Source organism: Argopecten irradians, chromosome 9, assembly GCF_041381155.1.
Source record: "Argopecten irradians isolate NY chromosome 9, Ai_NY, whole genome shotgun sequence".
Lineage (NCBI taxonomy): Eukaryota > Metazoa > Mollusca > Bivalvia > Pectinida > Pectinidae > Argopecten > Argopecten irradians.
The window spans coordinates 25,805,963-25,827,106 of record NC_091142.1 but is presented as its reverse complement, the minus strand read 5'-3'; the positions used below and the strand labels follow the sequence as shown (position 1 = coordinate 25,827,106).

Here is a 21,144-nt window from a genome sequence, read left to right as displayed (position 1 = left end):
TTATTTTCAGCTCAGCTGAAAAAATTATGAATAACCTATATAGCTATCAGTAGCCTTTAAGCACAGTGCAGGCGTTTGGCTCTAACTAATGTAAGACAGTTTTTTCTCTATATACTACTGAACAGTTTGTATACAGTACATACAGTATTACAAATCAGTGACAAATAATACAAGTATTAGCTTCCAAAAAAGCTAAGAAGGCTTTTTATCAAACAGCATTATATATTAGAAAACAATGATAGGAAAGCTTGAATTGTTTTGTTCACAGTTAAATTGATAATGATGGCCAGAGATGAGGTTACAACACCAAACATTTTTTTCTGTCTGGCGCGGTAATAGTAAACTACATGTAATTAAGATATAACACGTTGTAATTATGACGACGTCGGGAAACATGGGGAAACATAATACGACATCCGTTATGAAAATTAACGTTTTGTTTATTTCAATAAAGTTGTTCAGAAGGTATACAATGTACTTATAATATACATGTTCGTGTACTTGAGCAGTGAAATGTTCTAAAAATGCACATTTGAAAGGGAAATGGGTCCTCCTGCACATTTTTCGTACCTAATTTTAGAAAAAAATTGCGCTGCGCGACGCATTTCCTAAAACGTTCAAGCACGTAATGTTCAAACCTTTAATGATGAAAATTCAATACACATGAACTAGACTAAAAATGTCCATTAAGGGATATTATTATTTAAAAAAAATGACTCATAAAAGATTAATTTGTTTATGTGTCTTAGCAAGTCAATAAATTTATTATTATTTTGAGTTACACAACAATGTGCCGAAGGTGTGAATCCGGTATGTTCAGATCGAGCAAGGTTGCAAAATGGTATGACGACATTCACAATTATCATTTCTAAATGGAGGTAACTTTAAATCGCGCGCGACGGTGTTAAAACGCTTTAAAATAATCAAAATACACTTTAGATTCATCTCAGCCATTCAAATCATAATATTCTTTCCCGGGGGAGACCGCGGGACCCCCCCAAAAAAACAAAATCTCACGCCTTCGGCGCTCGCAAATTAATCAAAATACATTGTAAAACTCATCTCAACCATTCTAAATCGTAATATTTTTTCCCAGGGGATACCCCCGGACCCCCAAACATCCAAAATCAACAGACTTCAGCGCTCGCACTCTAATTTACATATTCATAAATTTCCTGTTAGCGACGCCACTGCCTATAAATGTGTACAAGGATTATATGTAATGATGTATGAAAATAGTATATAAAGTATCTCCTGTGGGTGCGGGGCGCTTTTCATCTTCCTACGCCACTGTAATAGGCTCATTTCCGCCATCATGACAGTGATGTTTGGTTTAAAACTGTGTTCAAGAAAAAAAAATCTTCTAGAGGGGGTGTAATTTTGGGCTACAATCCCAAATTTTTTACAATTTTAGAAAAAAAATATGGTTAACATGGTTTTTTTACAGGCTCACAAAACCACAAAAATCAGACCTGTCCAAAAATGAACTCTGCATAACAATTGCAAATGGTGTGTATATTAAATACGTGTACATGTATTTCTACCACAATAGTCAGTGTTATTCAACTCTCAGAGTATCAAATAAACGATGCAGCTGTTGATTTAACACTCTGTACGCATTCTGATTGGCTGATACGGTGAACTTTGACCGAACTACGTCTTTATGAGTGTCGTGTCATCATTTGTAAACGTCATCAATAATCGAGTGACGTCATGCTATGCTGTGATCGCCGCTTGACGCCAAAACTGTTGTTGGATAGCGTTCTTATCATCGTTGTATTTCTATCGGCTAAAAGCGGATATAATTGTGGTAGAAACAGGTCACACGACTCGTGGTTGTTGGATATGGAATTTATTCCACACTCGTAAGTAATTTTTTGAAAGTTAAAAAAGACACTCGCTAAAGCTCGTGTCTTTTGTAACTTTAAAAAATAACTCACTCGTGTGGAATAAATTCCATATCCAACAGCCACTCGATCGTTGTGTAACCTTTATATTTATACTTTTATGGGTATTATTTAAGGTAAAAAAAGTGTGTGTACAAAATTAAAGCCTGCACTTTAGTTTGCTGTATTTTCAAATCTTCTGTACGCTGCTACCTAGATGAAAGCGCAGCAGTTAATCCATTCCTTTTTAACTGTTACCAAAAAAAATATAGAATTGTTATGAATGCAGATTAGATTCCTCAATAAGATTTCGGACTGAAGAAGGCCCTACAGTGGCTGAATATATATTCCATAGAAATGATTTTGATTTTACTTTGAATTTATTTTGGCTTTTTATTTCGGATTATTAATATACTAGCTTTATACCGTTTTTACCTCATTAAGATTTCTAACGGCGAAAGAGTTAGCACCCCTGACCCAATGTTCAGACGATTGATTATTGCATATTGTATGGAAAACCAACATGACATTTATTCAAAGAGCACTGTCGATCCTTGATATATGATATCTAATATAATATATAAGATATCTTATATAGAGTAACTTAAGGTATTATTTGAAAGTATCAAATATTAGACAATAACACTTGGTATAGACTAATAACTTAGTAACAAATAACTTCAAGGTTTATAGAAATTGATCAGGAAATCAATTTCACTATTACAAGATTAACTATATATATCTTGTAATAGAAATACAAGAGTACACTAGACTCTTGTATTATCCTATGTAAATATTATAACAGTTTAACAATAATTTATAGAAATTGATCAGGTAATCAATTTCACTATTACAAGATTAACTTTATCTTATAATAGAAATACAAGAGTACACCAGACTCTTGTATTATCCTTAGTACAAATTATAGAAATTGAGAATAGTTTATAGAAATTTATCAAGTAAAAATCTATTTCACTATTACAAGATTAACTATATATATCTTGTAATAAAAAATACAAGAGTACACCAGACTCTTGTATTATCCTAAGTACAAATGATAGAATTTGAGAATAGTTTATAGAAATTGATCAAGTAAAAATCATTTCACTATTACAAGATTAACTATATATATCTTGTAATAAAAATACAAGAGTACACTAGACTCTTGTATTATCCTAAGTACAAATTATAGAATTTGAGAATAGTTTATAGAAATTGATCAAGTAAAAATCTATTTCACTATTACAAGATTAACTATATATATCTTGTAATAGAAATACAAGAGTACACCAGACTCTTGTATTATCCTAAGTACAAATTATAGAATTTGAGAATAGTTTATAGAAATTGATCAAGTAAAAATCTATTTCACTATTACAAGATTAACTATATATATCTTGTAATAGAAATACAAGAGTACACCAGACTCTTGTATTATCCTAAGTACAAATTATAGAATTTGAGAATAGTTTATAGAAATTGATCAAGTAAAAATCTATTTCACTATTACAAGATTAACTATATATATCTTGTAATAGAAATACAAGAGTACACTAGACTCTTGTATTATCCTAAGTACAAATTATAGAATTTGAGAATAGTTTATAGAAATTGATCAAGTAAAAAATCTATTTCACTATTACAAGATTAACTATATATATCTTGTAATAGAAATACAAGAGTACACCAGACTCTTGTATTATCCTAAGTACAAATTATAGAATTTGAGAATAGTTTATAGAAATTGATCAAGTAAAAATCAATTTCACTATTACAAGATTAACTATATTTTGTAATAGAAATACAAGAGTACACCAGACTCTTGTATTATCCTAAGTACAAATTATAGAATTTGAGAATAGTTTATAGAAAATTGATCAAGAAAAAATCAATTTCACTATTACAAGATTAACTATATATATCTTGTAATAGAAATACAAGAGTACACCAGACTCTTGTATTATCCTAAGTACAAATTATAGAATTTGAGAATAGTTTATAGAAATTGATCAAGAAAAAAATTCTCTTTTACAGGATTAAAATCTAAATATCTTGTAATAATTTCCAATGGTTAATACTCTTATATAATTTACTAAGTTACTCCATTGAAATTATAAGACAATCCTGGAATTGCTTACAATGTAAGTGAGATAACTCATTAGAACAGGTGTACCTTTTGGATAAATGACCAAAACTTCGTATGAATATATACCCGATGCCGGTATGAGAGAGTTGAAATTCACTGTGATCGCTCCGCTTTATATACCCCGACGCGAGGGCGTCCATTTTCCATATATGGGAAAAGTGGAGGCAATAATGGGCCGAATTGAAAAAACGGTTGACAATGACGTTTCGGCCGGTTCTTGTTAACTTTTTTAAATACGGCCTTAAAATATAATCGGATAATTAATTCCTAACCCCAGACACCTGTGCGAAAAATGGCTTAAAATAGCAGTTATACAAGTACGTATGAAATATGATTTCTCCGTAAATTAAAAGGTTCCTTGATCTTATAAACCATAATTTAAGTTACAACAACTATTATTAAACAATATCAGTTTTGGATGCTAAACGCTGGGTCGAGTCCCGATCAAATATGGTGGCGGCTTCGACCCGTGATGGACTACTGCTTACAAGAAAAATCGTATAAAATCAGAAATATCCTTAATTGAACAGTCATTAGCATGAACTATAAGTAAAATGTATAATCTATATCTACGTGTTGCCACTGTGTACAAAATACGTGATATAATGCTTTAAAAGACTTGCTGAACACACCAGGGGTATCAATCAAAGAACAGCTGATCATCGCACACATACAAGGATTCGCACTGTCGCTTTATTACAGGACAAAATATCACAAAATGCACATTCGTTACAATATCTTACATAGGAACGAAATTTCAACAAAGCCCCCAAAATGAAATCTCCCTACCCGAAATATCTCGTGAGTCTACATAGTACGGTGGTTGATTTGTGCCATTTCGTCTTTTCGTCTTTTCGTCTTTTCGCCCCGAAAAGACGAGAATTAAGAAACCTTAATTTTCGTCTTTTCGTCTTTTCGCCCCGAAAAGACCGAAATTTAACAACTTTAAATTTCGTCTCTTCGCCGCGAAAAGACGAAAAGACGAAAAGTCAAACACGAAAAGACGAAAGTGATACACGCTAATTAGCGACTTTGATTCTCGTCTTTTCGCCTTCAAAATTCTCGTCTTTTCGTCTTTTCGTCTTTTCGCCCCGAAAAGACGAAAATTAACAAACCTTAATTTTCGTCTTTTCGTCTTTTCGCCCCGAAAAGGCGAAAATTAACAAACCTTAATTTTCGTCTTTTCGTCTTTTCGCCTTCCGGTCTGGTGTGGAAGTCATTTTGAAATCTTTTTATCTTAATATTGACTTAATTGTTCAATATAGAAGCATCAAAGTAGTTTATGATAACAATCGATTTATTAAATTGATAGTATTACAAGTATCTTCATCAATAACTAAGATTAGAAGTTTTAAAACAGAAGTCAACATGTTTGTTTACAGCAGTTACGTAGATTTCTCACACGTGGCATATGCCACGTGCCACTAACAGATTCATCATTCCGCAAATCCTTTAGCGTGATTGATACATTTTTTTAAAATTCATTAATATCTTATTTTTTGTGTTCTAATCGCCCTCTTTAGCAATCACGCTTATCAAAACATTGCCGTGTATATGTAAGGACCATAATGAACTTAAGACGCTAAACATAGCACTTACAGGAGTTGCCTCCCCTACACAACTTGGAAAAAAAAATGTCGGCGGGTATTATTTGAAAGCGTTTGAACCACGGATAAACTTGTTAACAAAATAATTTATGAAAGACAACTCGTGAAGACTTTGAGTTTAAAGGAAGGACTTGTACCAAGAAATTGCTCAAATACAGTTAATTATAACAGTCAATCAGTAGGTACAATGTACTGTGTATTATTTGAAAAGACATTTTGACTACATACATGACATGGTCTTCATCATAATAGTACATTAGAAATTACATTATAATCTCCGTCGTATATGATAGATGACAAAGTATATCTGTAATTTGTATTTTTTCGGGGCGAAAAGGCGAAAAGACGAAAATTAAGGTTTGTTAATTTTCGTCTTTTCGGGGCGAAAAGACGAAAAGACGAAAATTAAGGTTTGTTTATTTTCGTCTTTTCGGGGCGAAAAGACGAAAAGACGAAATTTAAGGTTTGTAATTTTCGTCTTTTCGGGGCGAAAAGACGAAAAAGACGAAAAGACGAGATTTTTTGAAGGCGAAAAGACGAAAATTAAAGGCGCTAATTAGCGTGCTTCACTTTCGTCTTTTCGTGTTTGACTTTTCGTCTTTTCGTCTTTTCGCCGCGAAAAGACGAAATTTAAATTTGTTAATTTTCGTCTTTTCGGGGCGAGAAAAGACGAAAAGACGAGAATTAAGATATTTAATTTTCGTCTTTTCGGGGCGAAAAGACGAAAAGACGAAATGGCATAAATCAGCCACCGTAACATAGAGACATGTACAGTATACTTCTACTCGTTCAACCAGACTCTTGTTGGCTTCGCATGCTACGCCAATATCAAGCGTTTTGTCGACGAGAAAAAAGTATGCATGTAGATTTAATTACCGATATATCCGAACCGAAAACTAGAGTAATGGAAATAACTGCTTCTGCGTTTTCTATATATCGTTGAATGCAACTAAACAGCGCTAGATTATCCCTTTCAGCGGCATCTCCGCCCTTTCGAACGGTTCTTAAATGCACAGTGTAACATGTGTAGTAACGTAGTAAATGTAGATGATTTTTTCAATGACCTCAATTCCTTACATCCTGCCATTTGTTATACTATGGAATCTAATGAATATTCATTGCCTTTTTTAGATGTTCTTGATATTTTGAAAGACAACATTATTTCTACTGATATATACGCTAAACCTACCGATTCTCATAATTATCTTAACTTTTATTCCAGTCATTCCAAACATATTAAAGTTAACATTCCGTATAATTTGGCATCACGAATCGTCACTTTAGTAAGTGACGAAAGTAACATTAAGAAAAGATTTGAAGAACTTTCTACTCATCTAAAATCACCTCATTAATATTGGGAACGGTATACGTTTGGCAGTAGAAAAGGGACCTTTTACATCCCGTACTCGAGATATTGACAAAAACAATAACGTAATTCCATTTATATCTACATATAATCCTCGTAATTTTAATATGTTTCCTATAATTCGTAGTAAATACGAAGACATGAAAAGAGGTAGTGATCGTATGTGAAAAGTTCTAAATAGTACTGTTATAAAGTAATAGTAAACGACAACCTAAAAATCTGAAACGAATCCTACATTGTAACTTGTTCTAAATTCGGAAGTTCATCTTATGGTTGTGTTTTTAAGTGTCACACTCCTCGTTGCGGGATTTGTAAGTACATTGTAGAAGGAAGTGAGATAACATTAAAAACTGGTTTTACTTTCAAAGTAAAAAAGAATATGAATTGTAGATCTAGTAACGTAATAATTATATGTAATGATTTGTGGTAAATGCTCCGAATTTTATGTCGGTCAAACGGGTAGTGAATTACGTACAAGAATGACAGTACACAGACAGCAAATACGGACTGATCATTTACGATTTTTACCTGTAAGTAAACATACACATGAATGTTCTAAAGGAGAATTCAAAATTTTCCCTTTATATAAGATGAATGATGCGGATGTTGTCAAACGCGAGGCTAAGGAAGCTGAATGAACAGTTTTGCCCTGGACCAGCCAGTATTACACGTGTAGTTATGAAAGAAAATTATATAAGATATTCGATTAAATACGGGAAAGACCTTGCTCCATCAATAAATGTTAAATTGTCTTGTCATATTATTTTGTGCATTGACTTACTCACTATGTTACTGTACTGCTAGATATAATGAACTTACTTCGAAGCATCATATCCATGGTGATTACCCATGATTCCTCTCCCCATAGGTATAAAAAAATGTCGGCCGCAAACTGAAGCTGTCAGTAGGACTATGAAGGATTGGATTTTGAAGATTGGGGTTTTCTTATATTTTCATGTATGTATTACCTAAGAAGTGCTTAGCACTTATAACCGTATTATGGCAAGCCAATTTCACATTTACGGAAGGAGCAAGGTCAATCCAGTATTTAATCGAATTATATAAGATATCTTATATAATTATATAATATATCCTATATATATATATATAATATCTTATATAATTATATAATATATCCAATATATATATCAGATATCTTATATCTTATATCTATATAAGATATCTTATATCTATAAAAGATATCTCATATCTATACCATATAAGATATCTCATATAGTATATAATAAAGAAATTAAATAAAATATCGTATTTATGTACAATTCAATTTTGCTTGCTACGAGCATTTTCATTGGCTTAAAAATTTACTTTATCAGCCCATAAAGGAAAAAAATGGCGTCGCCGTTTATAACATTGCTTCTGATTGGCTGAGATGACGGCGTAATGATTTCATAGACAAAAGAGTCCCAAAATGAATCTTGAATATTGAAGAGATTATCTTTAGTAAATTGAATTATAAGGATTAACTTGAATACATTTTATGTTATGGAGCTATAACACAAAAATCTGAGTGTACTCTCATCATAAACCGCTTCGCGGATTATTTAGAGTACACTCAGATTTTTGTGTTATATCTCCATAACATAAAAAATCTCTTCAAGTTAATCCTTAAATATACGATATCTCATATAGTATATAAGATACTAATTTAATTTTCTATATAAGATATCTTAATTAATACATAAGATATCTTCTATAATTGAAATTTCAATGCTATTTAAGATTTCTTATATAGAATGAGATTTCGTAGCATTTAAAACCAGAAAGAGCATAAATGATATTCACCATTTGAACAATAATTGGTGTTTAATCGTGTATATATATGCCTAATCAACACAAAAAATAACATAAGATAATTTATTTCGCCTTTGGTGCATGCGCAATCATTACTTTATTTCATATAGGATGTAGTGCCACGGAATTTTTTCGGGATGCAATTAATTATTTTTCATATTTTAAACTTTAAGTAAAATTAGAAGCTCAAACTTTTCAATGGTGGTAATGATGTAAAGTTGGTAACTTTTATAACTGAAGAAAAATACTAATTCGTCTGCTCCTGTTTTTGAGTAGTGAAAAAATACCATTTGTCAGCGGCGGAGCATCTTTATTCTCCCGTGAGCGTCATTCGGAGCACTTCGGAGCACATCTTAGAATCGTTTGTAATGGCGGAGATTTCGCTGAAAGGAAGAATCAAGCGCTGTTGGTTGCATTCAACAATGTATTGAAAACGCAGAAATATTATTGGCTATAATGGTGACATATCTATACATGCATACTTTTGTCTCGTTCAACCAAACGCTTGATAATGGCGTGAACGTAGCATGCAAAGCCAACAAGAGTCTGGCTGAACGAGTAGTAGTATACTTTACAGCTCTCTATGACTTTTCGGATAGGGAGACTTCATTTCTGGACCTTTGTTGAAATCTCGTTCTTATATAGCAACGAGATTTCAATTATAAAAGATATCTTACATAGATAACTTAAATGACATATCTTATATACGATATAAGATATATATACGATATAAGATATCTTATACGGCTTGTTATACCGTAAATGGCATGATAGCATCATTATTGATGACATTTCTGACATTTGTATAAAAGATACATTTCATTTACATTATACAAATATTGACTTTTTGTAGGTTAATACGAGGAATTGTTAAACTTGAGAAAGGTGATATTTCCCGAGGCCGAAGGCCGAGGGAAATATCACCTTTCAAAGATATAACAATTCCTCGTATTAACCTCAAAAAGTCAATAATTGTTTTGTTATATGAAACGATAAAATGATACAAGTTTCGCTACTTGGAACAATTTTGAAGCAATGACTGCGCCATGACTAATTAAATAAAAAATCAAGATGAATCTTCACCCACGTGTATCCTCCGTAGGTAATTTTGGTATTTCTGCTGTACTTCTTCACAATATAACATTCAAACATAGAGTTACATTTAAAATGTCTTTTCCTAATCCTACCTCACTGTTGTCTGCCATATTGGATTTTACTATTGCCCGATGATCGGCAATGCTATATTTTGATTGGTCAAAATGTGGAAGAGACAGGGAATTACCTTTGTCTATTTATAGCCAGGTTACCGGATTTACAATATCAACCTCTGAACAGGTGTTCATCGGTCTCAGTTGACATTGCATTTTGTCAAGACCTGCCCGGGCGGTCTTGACCATCAGAAAACGGCAAAACTCACAGTCATGTAACAAAAATATTGTCATGATTTGTTCTCTTTTACAAATACTGTAATCAAATATCTCTACAGAAATAACACCAATACCATGTAAGCCAGCACCCTTAGATAAATAATTCCCTTGATGTCATCAACAACTAGTCATATTCCATCGACAACTGCAGTGCTCACTTTGGGAAACCCACAAGCAAAAGAGGCGTGGCCTTATATATTAGATCCTTTATTACCTAGGATGCACTAGACATCAACTCCACATTCGACGAATATGTTATGTGTAGAATAAAACTGAGAAGAAGAGACAACTTATCCATATGCTGCATTTATAGAAGCTCCAACAGTGATGAAGATAACAACAATAAACTAACCAATTTACTTGAAACCATTTCTAGTGTTGGCTTCTTGCACATACTACTGGTGGGTGATCTCAACTGTAAATAAATCGACTGGAATACCAACACAACCTCTGTAGGTGATGTACATATCGCCACGAGGTTGTTGGAGGTAACAAGGGACTGCTTTTACACCCAACATGTCAAAAGACCGACAAGAATTAGGGAGAACCAAATTCCATCTTTACTTGACCTCATCCTAACAAATGAAGAAGGAATGATTTCAAACATCAACTTCAACCCAGTTTTAGGTAAAAGTGATCCCCTACTGTTAGAATTTGACATATTATGATGTACTGAAACTGGAACAAAACATCAATAAACGCAATTTTCTTAAAGGTAACTATGTATACACCAAAGAAGAGTATAGGCTATACCCACATCAGAAGATACTTCAAATATGGATGTGAATGAACATTGGAAGCACCGTATGGATTTTCTACCTACCAGTATTGAAAACCACGTACCATATTATACAGGAGGCGATCCAATGCAATCCGCAAGCCATATATTGATCAAGAGGTAATCTCGGCTGTAAAGAAGAAACACCAAGAATGGACAAAGTATTTCCACTGTAAAACAGACAACAACTATCACATGTACAAAATTTGCCAGGAACAAAGCCTCAAGATTTTTGCGACTACACTATCACAAAGATCTTATGAAAAATCCATAGCTGAAAACGTTAAAGATAGTCCAAAACTCTTCTGGAATTATGTAAGATCAAAAACAAACACAAAATCTACCATCAAAAGAGTCACTAACCCAGGTGGCGATCTTACAGAATCAGATGAATTTTTGTAAGTGCATACTGGAAGACGGAAATACCTATCTACCCCCGTTACCCATGAGGAATATAGTAACTGCACTGTTAAACATTGAAATCATGGAGGAAATAGAACTGAAGGCACTATCTAAACGAAAACCAAATAAATCACCTGACCCGGACGGAATTCACCCAAAACTTCTGTTAGGGAGAAAGGGACACCATAGTAAAGTTATTAACCTTAATGTTAAAAAAATCAATAGAGAAAAGTGCGGTACCAAAACAATGGACCACAGTGAATGTCTGCCCAATACATAAGAAGTACCTTGCACAATCCTGCAGAGGATAATACGTGACAAAATCATGGAACACGTAAATATCAACAATCTACTTGGACCAGAACAACATGTATTTACACCGGACAAGTCTTGCACAACACAGCTGTTGGAGGTACACTGGACACAGGCCCTTGGCAACAACAGCAGCATTAATGTTATTTATTTGGACTTTAGCAAGGCCTTTGTGAAATGTAGAAGTTCTGTAGTTTGGTTGTATGTTCTGTAGTGGTGTGGATATGTAGGACTCAAACACGTGTTGGTAGCTTCTGGTGTTTATTCGTGGAGTCCTTAAGAGCGACTCCGTTAACTTGTGAAATCTTGGTTTATATGGGGATACATGGACATTCAACATCAATCAGTTTTATAATAAATGTCAGAGTACATATCCTTCTAAAGTAATCTGACCACTTCTTGTCACGAATACGCACTTAAGTAATAGTGTATCGGAATCTGTTGACTTGGTCATGATAGCTACAAGGCATCTGTTGAATAACCGTCTATAACCGTCTGGTCACTGCGACCTGATGTCTAAGACTATATGTGTAACTATAATAGACTAAGTGTATTCATTGAATTATACATAAAGTTAATTTTCGGAAATGTTAAATATTTAGAAAATTTCATAATATATTATACCAATTTATAGCTAAATTGTTATAATTTATAACATGGACACGAATGTGCCATTATATGGAAATGTTAAATATTTAGAAAATTAACATTTCCATATAATGGCACATTTGATAAAGTGTCACATAGACTCATCATTCATGAATTAAAATCATATGGAATTGAAGGCAAAATTCTGTCATTGATGCAACAATTTCTATCAAGACTACAACAAAAGGTAACTATAAATAGAACAAGCTCCAAAACTAAAAAATGTAAAGGGAGGTGTAACTCAAGGAAGTGTAATCGGGTCCATACTATTTCTAATTTGTGTCTATGACAGATGTTGTGAATTTGTTGCCAAATTATTTGCGGACGATACCAAATTGTGTTCGAAAATCAGCACCTTCCAGGACTGTGAAGAACTACAGAGGGATATTGATAGAATCTCCGATGGGACTGACATATCATAAATAAAGAAAAGTGCAAACATATGGAAATTGGCAATATCCCCAGTATAAATCACGGCAACTACACAATCCAGCTTGGGAACATTGAGAAAGACCTGGGAGTCACATAGCCCGAGATACTCTGGCCCTGACACCAGACTTAGACATTATGACAAATAGATATCTGTCTCCTAAACAAATATCTATCTGTCAAATATCTATCTGTCATAATGTCTAAGTCTGGTGTCAGGGCCAGAGTACCTCGGGCTAGGAGTCACAATGGATAACGCCTTGAAATTTACAAATCAAGTCAATAAAGCTACATTAAGGGGAAACCAAAGCATGGGTATCATATAAACCCTATATAAGACTGGTTAGACCTTATTTGGAATACTGCTCGGTTATTTGGTCCCCCTGGACAAAACAAGATATAAAAACCATAGAAAACGTCTAACGAAGAGGTATAAAAAGACTTGTTAACCATAAAGATCTCTCCTTTCCAGACAGATTAAGGACCTTTGGTATCCCAACACTATAGAAGACTGAGAGCTAATATTGTGGACACCTTTAAGATAATCAATTGTTACCAGTGAGAACATGTGTACTCCAATGAGACACATTGGTACAAGAGCACCTTCGCCTACCAAGCGATACCGACATATCTCACTGTACTCAGCCGGATTCGGGTAACTGTTGTTACGCTCTACGTAAAAATGGTGATGGTGATTTAGGTCAGATTTCTCATGTTTCAGTTTACGTTATAATTTACGATGTTTAAAAGGTTTTTATTCGTGTCTCACGAATCATTTAAAAAAAATTGCAGCGGAACGCATACGTAAATGACTATGAATAAGCGAAACCAGCCACCACAAAATTTAGTGGGTAACTGAAATTTAAATGTGCGTAACTGAGTTATGATTTTTAGGTGAATGGTCGGTATCTAACGAACATGGAGCGTAACTGACGAATTAGGCTTGGATCGACCAACCTATCACACTTATTTTTTCCCATTATTCATGCATATTTAGGGTTTTTCACATATGGGTGAAAAGATCTATTGTTTTTGTTCTGTTTTTGATAATTTTTCTGCACAGAAACTTGTACACAAAGGATCTCACAAATTGCAAGAGATATACCAATGTATATGTCACCATATACTGTAGTACGGCTGCTAGGGCATGAGTTGAAGGTGAGACAGCAGCATTTTGATGTTGGTCGGTGATAGTCCAGGAGTGCAGAGATCGTAAGTGATCAGGACCCCTGAAGTATCGAGGATAACATCCGTTCAAAGACCGGATATTCCTCATTCTCACGTGTACTTGTGACACTTGTCGTGTACAAAGCTGATGATACATCGATTTTTTTTCTCTCTCTCTATGATTTACATATTTTTATTGATCAAAAAACGCTTGAAATGAATTCTTTCTCTTTTCTGTCGATATTTTGCTTCCATTAAGGAGATGTGAATGCGGAACACGATATTAGCTCGTGTAACATGAAACCACTGTGTGCTCTAGACGTAATGATAACAGTAAACTTCACAAGTAAAAATCGAACACGAAATCAATTATGTAAATCGAGCATCCCCTCAAAGGAATTGCGGGAGTGGGTTTGTCCCGAAATTGTTAGCGTTAAAGGTCTTAGCATTGACAAATCGTACCAAAACCCAAATCTCACGCTGGATTACGTATCAGTGTACCAAAGAAATAGCTAGAGAGCAAAGTGAAAGATAAGATATGTACATGCGGGTCACCGTATGCATGCAAATCATGAAAGCCTTTATCGCATCCTCTATAGATATCGAGTTATATCTGGACTTTACATGCATACTTAATATACTAAATGTGAATAAATCGATATATAAGCTGTATAGGAAAGTTAAATAACGAAAAATCAGCTTGGCTTTTCATTTATAATTATGAATATGACTGCTCAACTCCCCTGCAACAGTATTCACATGGTTTATGAATAACGAAACACAAGTTATGATTCGATCATGAATATCAAAGAGTATTCATGTTCCGATGTATATTCCATGGTTGCTTAACAAGTTTATCTGTGCATGCTTCTTTTATTGAATTCGTGAAAAATCGCTGTCTGGAACCACCATCCTCGATACTCAATGGGTTACTATCACTGACGCTATATACTTCCATGGAATATATATCTTATAGCAAAACTGGAGACAAGAGAACAGAACAAGTAAATTAGTCGTTTGACGTACACCAAAAGAGTTATATAACGGTACACTGTAGTTGACTGTGGCTTTGACGTTGGGCGTCGCTTTCTCGGTAGTCTTCAATGAATTAGTCTTAGCAGGCCTGTGATTGGTCAGATTTTTTCTTCTGAGCTGTCTTCAGTTTTACTATGAAACAGTCCGAGGGTGGATATACGACAGTAATAGTAACCCCTTGAATGTCGAAGAAAAGGAGCCACATGACTTAGACTAAGTTTTCACGTGTATATGGATGGAGGAAGGACCATTTCGTAAAATGTGATTTGTATACGGAAGTAGGGAAAGAATGATCTCATTGCTATTTTTAGACAAAGTGTAATGTTACTAAAGGTTTAAGTACGAATTTGATGTAAACATTACAATATGGTAATATTAACATGTGTATATCAACTTATAAAGAATTTATTTAAGAATTTATTTAACTTTTCTGGTAAATTATAATACTGTTTATTCGAATTTGGAATGTACACATTTCAGCGCTGTGACATTCATCTCCACCGTAGGAATATCATATTTTATACCCATCTATCCAGTTGCGTACAGATGTACCACTGACGCAAAAACACAACTGCATCCTGTTTATAGCCAGTGTAATGTAAGGACATGGCAAGTCTGTTGGTGGAGGGAAAGCCGGAGTACCCGGAGAAAAATCGCTCAGCACCGTGACATTCATCTTCATCTTAGGAAATAATATAATCTATACACATGTGTACAGTTTGATTCAGTTTCGTACAGATGTACCACTGAAGCAAAACACAACTGTGTCCTATTAATAGCTAGGGTTATGTAAGGACGTGACAAGATGGTTGGTGGGGGAAAGCCGGAGTACCATGAGAAAAACCGCCGACCAGCGGTCAGTACCTGGAAACTGCCCCGTATGGTATTCGAACTCCCGGCCACCAGATGTGGAGGGCATGTGGTTCTGAACAAACCATATACATATGTTTACGATCCACGCTGACATATATACAATAAAATTAAAAAAAATATATATCCGCTTCATGAAAACATTGTATGAGATTATATAAAACGAGGTTTAGAAGTTTTTTTGAGGTGTTTTTTTTGTGAACATCACGCAAATATTGTAAGATTACAGTCTGAATATAATGTAACATGGGGGTTTGATAACAAGATACCTGACCTAATACATGTCAGTTATGTGGGATTTTATGATAATGATAACGTTGATAGCATATCATAAAATATCACGTAACTTTACGTTTATTATGATTAAAGTCAAAAAGATACATAGCTGTTGGAAAGCTTTATTCCACTGAACATCGTTAGGAAAGTGTAGTCCCTCAAAAGAAGGTTAGAACTCGCCAATATAAACTCAAATACAGTAAATATAATGCAATAGCGGAAAGCAGGTGTGAATGATAGACCCAGCACGGTAGATATATAGGATATCTAAATAAGTTCTAGTTCCGGGATATGCAGGATCGAACATGTTACACTAAACAAGTAAACAAGCTTTCAAATGTATACATCGGTAAAAGTACGAATAGCCGCCCGCGGGTTTTAACAACTCTTTGTAACCCGTAACACCCTAGCCTGTGGACTTCCGAAAGCAATATACTTAGACTTTATACATTTTACGGGTCAAAACTCTGTGAAGGACTGGGGTTGTTTACTGAAGGAAACAGACACATGCTGTATAAAGTTAGTAAACTATATAAATAACTTTCAATATGCATTAATGTAAACAAGCAAAAGAAGTTCCGAAGAAAAGGGAAACAACGAATATTTACTGAGTACATATTTTCTATTTCAGACACAATGCCACTTCACTTATCCAAATGTTTTAAATGACGTTTATTCAAATAAAGGAAATCGTAAGTATTTACAATACACATGTACACCCTACAATGAAAAACATTTTTTTTTACAATAAACATCCTGCAATGATAATCTATTATTTTATAATACGCTCTCTACGATCAGAAACTAAAATTAGTTGTGTGAAGAGAGTGTAAGAAATTTCCGGACAGTGGATCAGATCAATCATTGTCGGCTTATCTATACACGGCGGGTGACGGATCGATACGGGAAGGAATAAACAAGGGGGTATTTATATACACAGGACTGTCGGGCCGGGCACACGGGACTTTTACCATCTCAGGCGGTTAAGGAGATCACTTTCGTCCAGGTGTGTGATAAAGATTAACTTCTGTGTGACAGGTATTGAGATAATACAGGTAAGTCAGATTTGTGTTTATCAACCTAGATGAAGATGACAGACAGAATCTTGAATGAATTTAACAAGATTTTATGCTTGTATTTACCAATTGTGGTAAGATGCACATGCATCGCTGTCATTCAAGCTCCACATCGATCTCTACATCATCGAACAATTGTGATCAGAGATTAAAGCGACCGTACATTTATTGTAGAAGTCCAACTAGTATGAACAGACAAATGTATTTATGAATATATGACAACAAAATTAACATTATATGTGTATGTGCGGTGATTTTTATACTGACTAATCAATTAGAGCTTTTTCACCAACCAAAATTACCAACATTTTGAGAATTACAAGACTAAAATGTATGCGTTCCAATTTTACATCTACTCAAAAAACTATTCAATTTTAGTTTAACCCAATATGCATATAGATTACATGTACGTGTATGTTATTACAGGAATCATACAATTGGCATTATAATTCATTTGTGCAGGGTTTTCTGACAGATAAACAAGCAGATGTTGTTGGTTGAATTAACTCTGATTTAAAAATTTTGATGTATCTATTTTAATATTACGACAGGTATCTACCGAAATGTATGCATAAGTCTGCTGTCAAGGAAGGGGAGATTGTGGAGAACTGAATATGACATATATATATAATAAACTCACTGGCTTTGCATTTCATTCAACACTATCATGTTGATCGCATTGCATATTCTTTCCCCTTCGGCGACTGATTTCAGATTTAAATGATTTTCCGATATATGTGCGTGTAAACGTATCCCGTTAGACTTTGATGTGTACAGTATATATTACCATCGAAAACGGTGCATACCGCCTTAACCGGATGCATATTTAGTGAAGTCATGCAAAGATTATTTTCATATCTGGAAGGAATCACATTGTGTATCCGGTAAGTGGGATGCCTATTTAAATACAAAAAATGTACTTTATATATCTGACTCTGATTTCGAGCCTTTCGAGACGTTTTTTGCACAAATCAGCATGCATGTGTAATCTCATATTCGGGATGGAGACAATTGCTAGATTGTAAACAAGAACCAATTTGATTTTTATATACACAGTCATAATGCGTTTTGAAAAAAAGAGACAAGCGTCAGCGTGTAATGAAACACGTGTGGGGGTTAAGTATCATCAGATTTTATGAAATAGAAATGTCGCGGAACTTTTTTCAAATCTCTAATAGCGGGATATAAGATCTAGAAGAGCCAGATCTTAAGTGATATCGACTAGTCTGAGGGAAACCTCGTAATCGCCTTGAAATAGGCAAGTTCTCCATTTATTGACAGCAATTTAGTATGCATCTTCATTGGCAATATATTCAATTATCTCTATATATAACTTAAATGTATCTTTGATTCATTTTCATATTTAAAACCCATTTAAGCAATCTTGATGTGTTTCGAATATGTGTATATTTTAATTAAGGACGGCCTCTGGTTAGGTATAAAAGATGTTAAATTGATTTCCAAGACCAATATCTGTATATTGATAGGAAGAATTTATTCACTTACTGCCACAACTCGGCACATCATAGAATTGTAACTATCGGCAGCAATACTAATAAAACCACTGTATTCGAGAGATACGATCTAAAGGCCGTGGTGGTGAGTGGTTAGTCAATCGGAACACCTCGCAAAACGGGTAAAATAACGAGGTGATCCGATTGTGGTTAAGGTGTCCCGACATCTCTGGGTCTCGAGTTCGAATCCAATGTGGGAATTACACAGTTGCCAGTTGCTGACTGCTACGGTGGATTTTCTCCGGATACTCCGGTTCTCCACCTGCTAAAACTCATGTGACATAACTGGTACAAATCTTAAAGTGCGAAAGATATGAATATATACATATATAAAATTTCTTTGAATCAGAATACGAACAGTATTATCATCGCCATTAACAGATAAAATAGTTAAAGTGTTAAATAGAGCACAGAAAATGAGAACCGTTAGGGTATCGAATCTCATAATGGCATATACACCAGGTATGATAAACTTGTCTCATTAAAATGTGATTTGAATATGAAATAGCCTCGAACAACAATGAACAAACAATTAAGTTTCTTTACGTGCTTGTTAAAATTGACAGGCAATGTACGATAACGTCGTTTAAATACCGGATAGGAAAAAAGGCGAAACTGCGCCACACATCATTATATGTTGGTTATGGTAAATTTTATGGAGTGAAGTTTAAAAACCGCGGTATATGTGTCTGACAAAAGTGAGCCCGGGGATTTAAAGTAGTCGTGTAACGTTCGCCACTTGAAGGCCTAATTATTTGTTATAGAATGTAAAAGCATGCGTATAGGTGATTGGCTATCTGACCCGGTATAGGTATCTCAACTGAAGTATATGATTATTCAATCTATCTATGGAAATCACCAAACACGTCAATACATGGTCTTCGTAAGGTCGGTCCGTCAGGTACACGGACTGACACACATTCTCTCCTTATATCCACGTCCTTATCACACAGGCAGTGATACCAGGTACAATTATAGATTACTGAAGTGATTATAAGTTGACCAATTTTCTAGTATGCGTATCGAAAGATTGACCTGGAAGGTATGAGGCATGATTGTCCTTTAATTGACATACAATATGAATGTACGAGATAAAACGAAATATTCCACCATGAATTGGCAATAATTGTTTAGGTGCCAAACACTACCATACCAAAATGACCCCCTTATCCTCCTCCCCTCCTTCTCGTCCTCCTAATCCTCCTCCCCTCCCCCTCCACCTCATCATCCTAATCCACCTCCCCTCCCCCTCCCTCATCATCCTAATCCACCTCCCCTCCCCCTCCCCTCATCATCCTAATCCTCCTCCCTCCCCTCCCCTCCTCCTCATCATCCTCCTAATCCTCCTCCTCGTCCTCCTCGTCCTCCTCGTCCTCTTAAGCCTCCTCCCCTCCACCTCGTCCTCCTAATCCTCCTCCCCTCCCCCTCCACCTCATCCTCCTAATCCTCCTCCCCTCCCCCTCCCCCATCTCTATCCCTCCCTCCCCCTCCCCATCATCCCTAATCCTCCTCCCCTCCCCCTCCCCATCATCCTAATCCTCCTCCCCTCCCCCTCCCCTCATCATCCTAATCCTCCTCCCCTCCCCCTCCTCCTCATCATCATCCTAATCCTCCTCCCTCCTCCTCGTCCTCCTCGTCCTCTTATCCTCATCCCTCCTCATCCTCGTCTCCTAATCCTCCTCCTCTCCCCTCCTCATCCTCCTCCTCCCCCTCCTCTCCTCCTCCTCCCCCCCTCCCTCCTCCTCATCATCTCCTAATCCTCCTCCCCTCCTCCTCCTCCTCCTAATCCTCTCTCCTCCTCCTCCTTCCTCCTATCCTCCTCTCCTCCTCCCCTCCTCGTCCTCTTAATCCTCCTTCCCCTCCCCTCTCCTCATCCTCCTAATCCTCCTCCCCTCCCCCTCCTCCTCATCATCCTAATCCTCCTCCCCCTCCTCCCGTCCTCCTCGTCCTCTTAATCCTCCTTCCTCCTCCCCCCTCATCCTCGTCCTCCTATCCTCCTCTCCTCCCCCTCGCCCCTCATCATCCTAATCCTCCCTCCCCTCCTCCTCGTCCTCCTCGTCCTCCTCCTCCTCCTCCCCCTCCTCCCTCCTCCTCCTCCTCTTCCTCCTCTCCTCTCCTCCTCCCCCCTCCCCCCTCCTCATCCTAATCCTCCTCCCCCTCCCCCGTCCTCCTCGTCCTCCTAATCCTCCTCCCTCCTCCCCCTCATCCTCGTCCTCCTTATCCTCCTCTCCCCTCCCCTCCCCTCATCCTCCTAATCTCCCTCCCCTCCTCCTCTCCTCCTCGTCCTCCTTAATCCTCCTCCCCTCCCCCTCCCCCTCATCCTCGTCCTCCTATCCTCCTCCCCTCCCCCCTCATCTCCGTCCTCCTTATCCTCCCCCCTCATCCTCGTCCTC

The 21,144-nt window shown here is 36.0% G+C and overlaps 1 protein-coding gene across 7 annotated transcripts in view; it reads left to right on the top strand.

Moving 5' to 3' along the window:
- The first annotated feature begins 16,538 nt into the window (after positions 1-16,538).
- Positions 16,539-21,144, top strand: part of LOC138331882 (dynein light chain Tctex-type 5-B-like) — a 28,981-nt gene continuing 24,375 nt past the window's right edge. For 2 of the 7 annotated variants that reach the window (XM_069279727.1, XM_069279726.1), the window contains exons 1-3: positions 16,539-16,680; positions 16,793-16,853; positions 17,102-17,167. The gene's annotated coding sequence lies outside the window, so the exon portion shown is untranslated. Of the gene's footprint in view, positions 16,681-16,728; positions 16,854-16,972; positions 17,217-21,144 lie in introns of those variants that run through there. The other 5 variants (XM_069279725.1, XM_069279723.1, XM_069279729.1 and 2 more) reach the window with 5 other exon arrangements.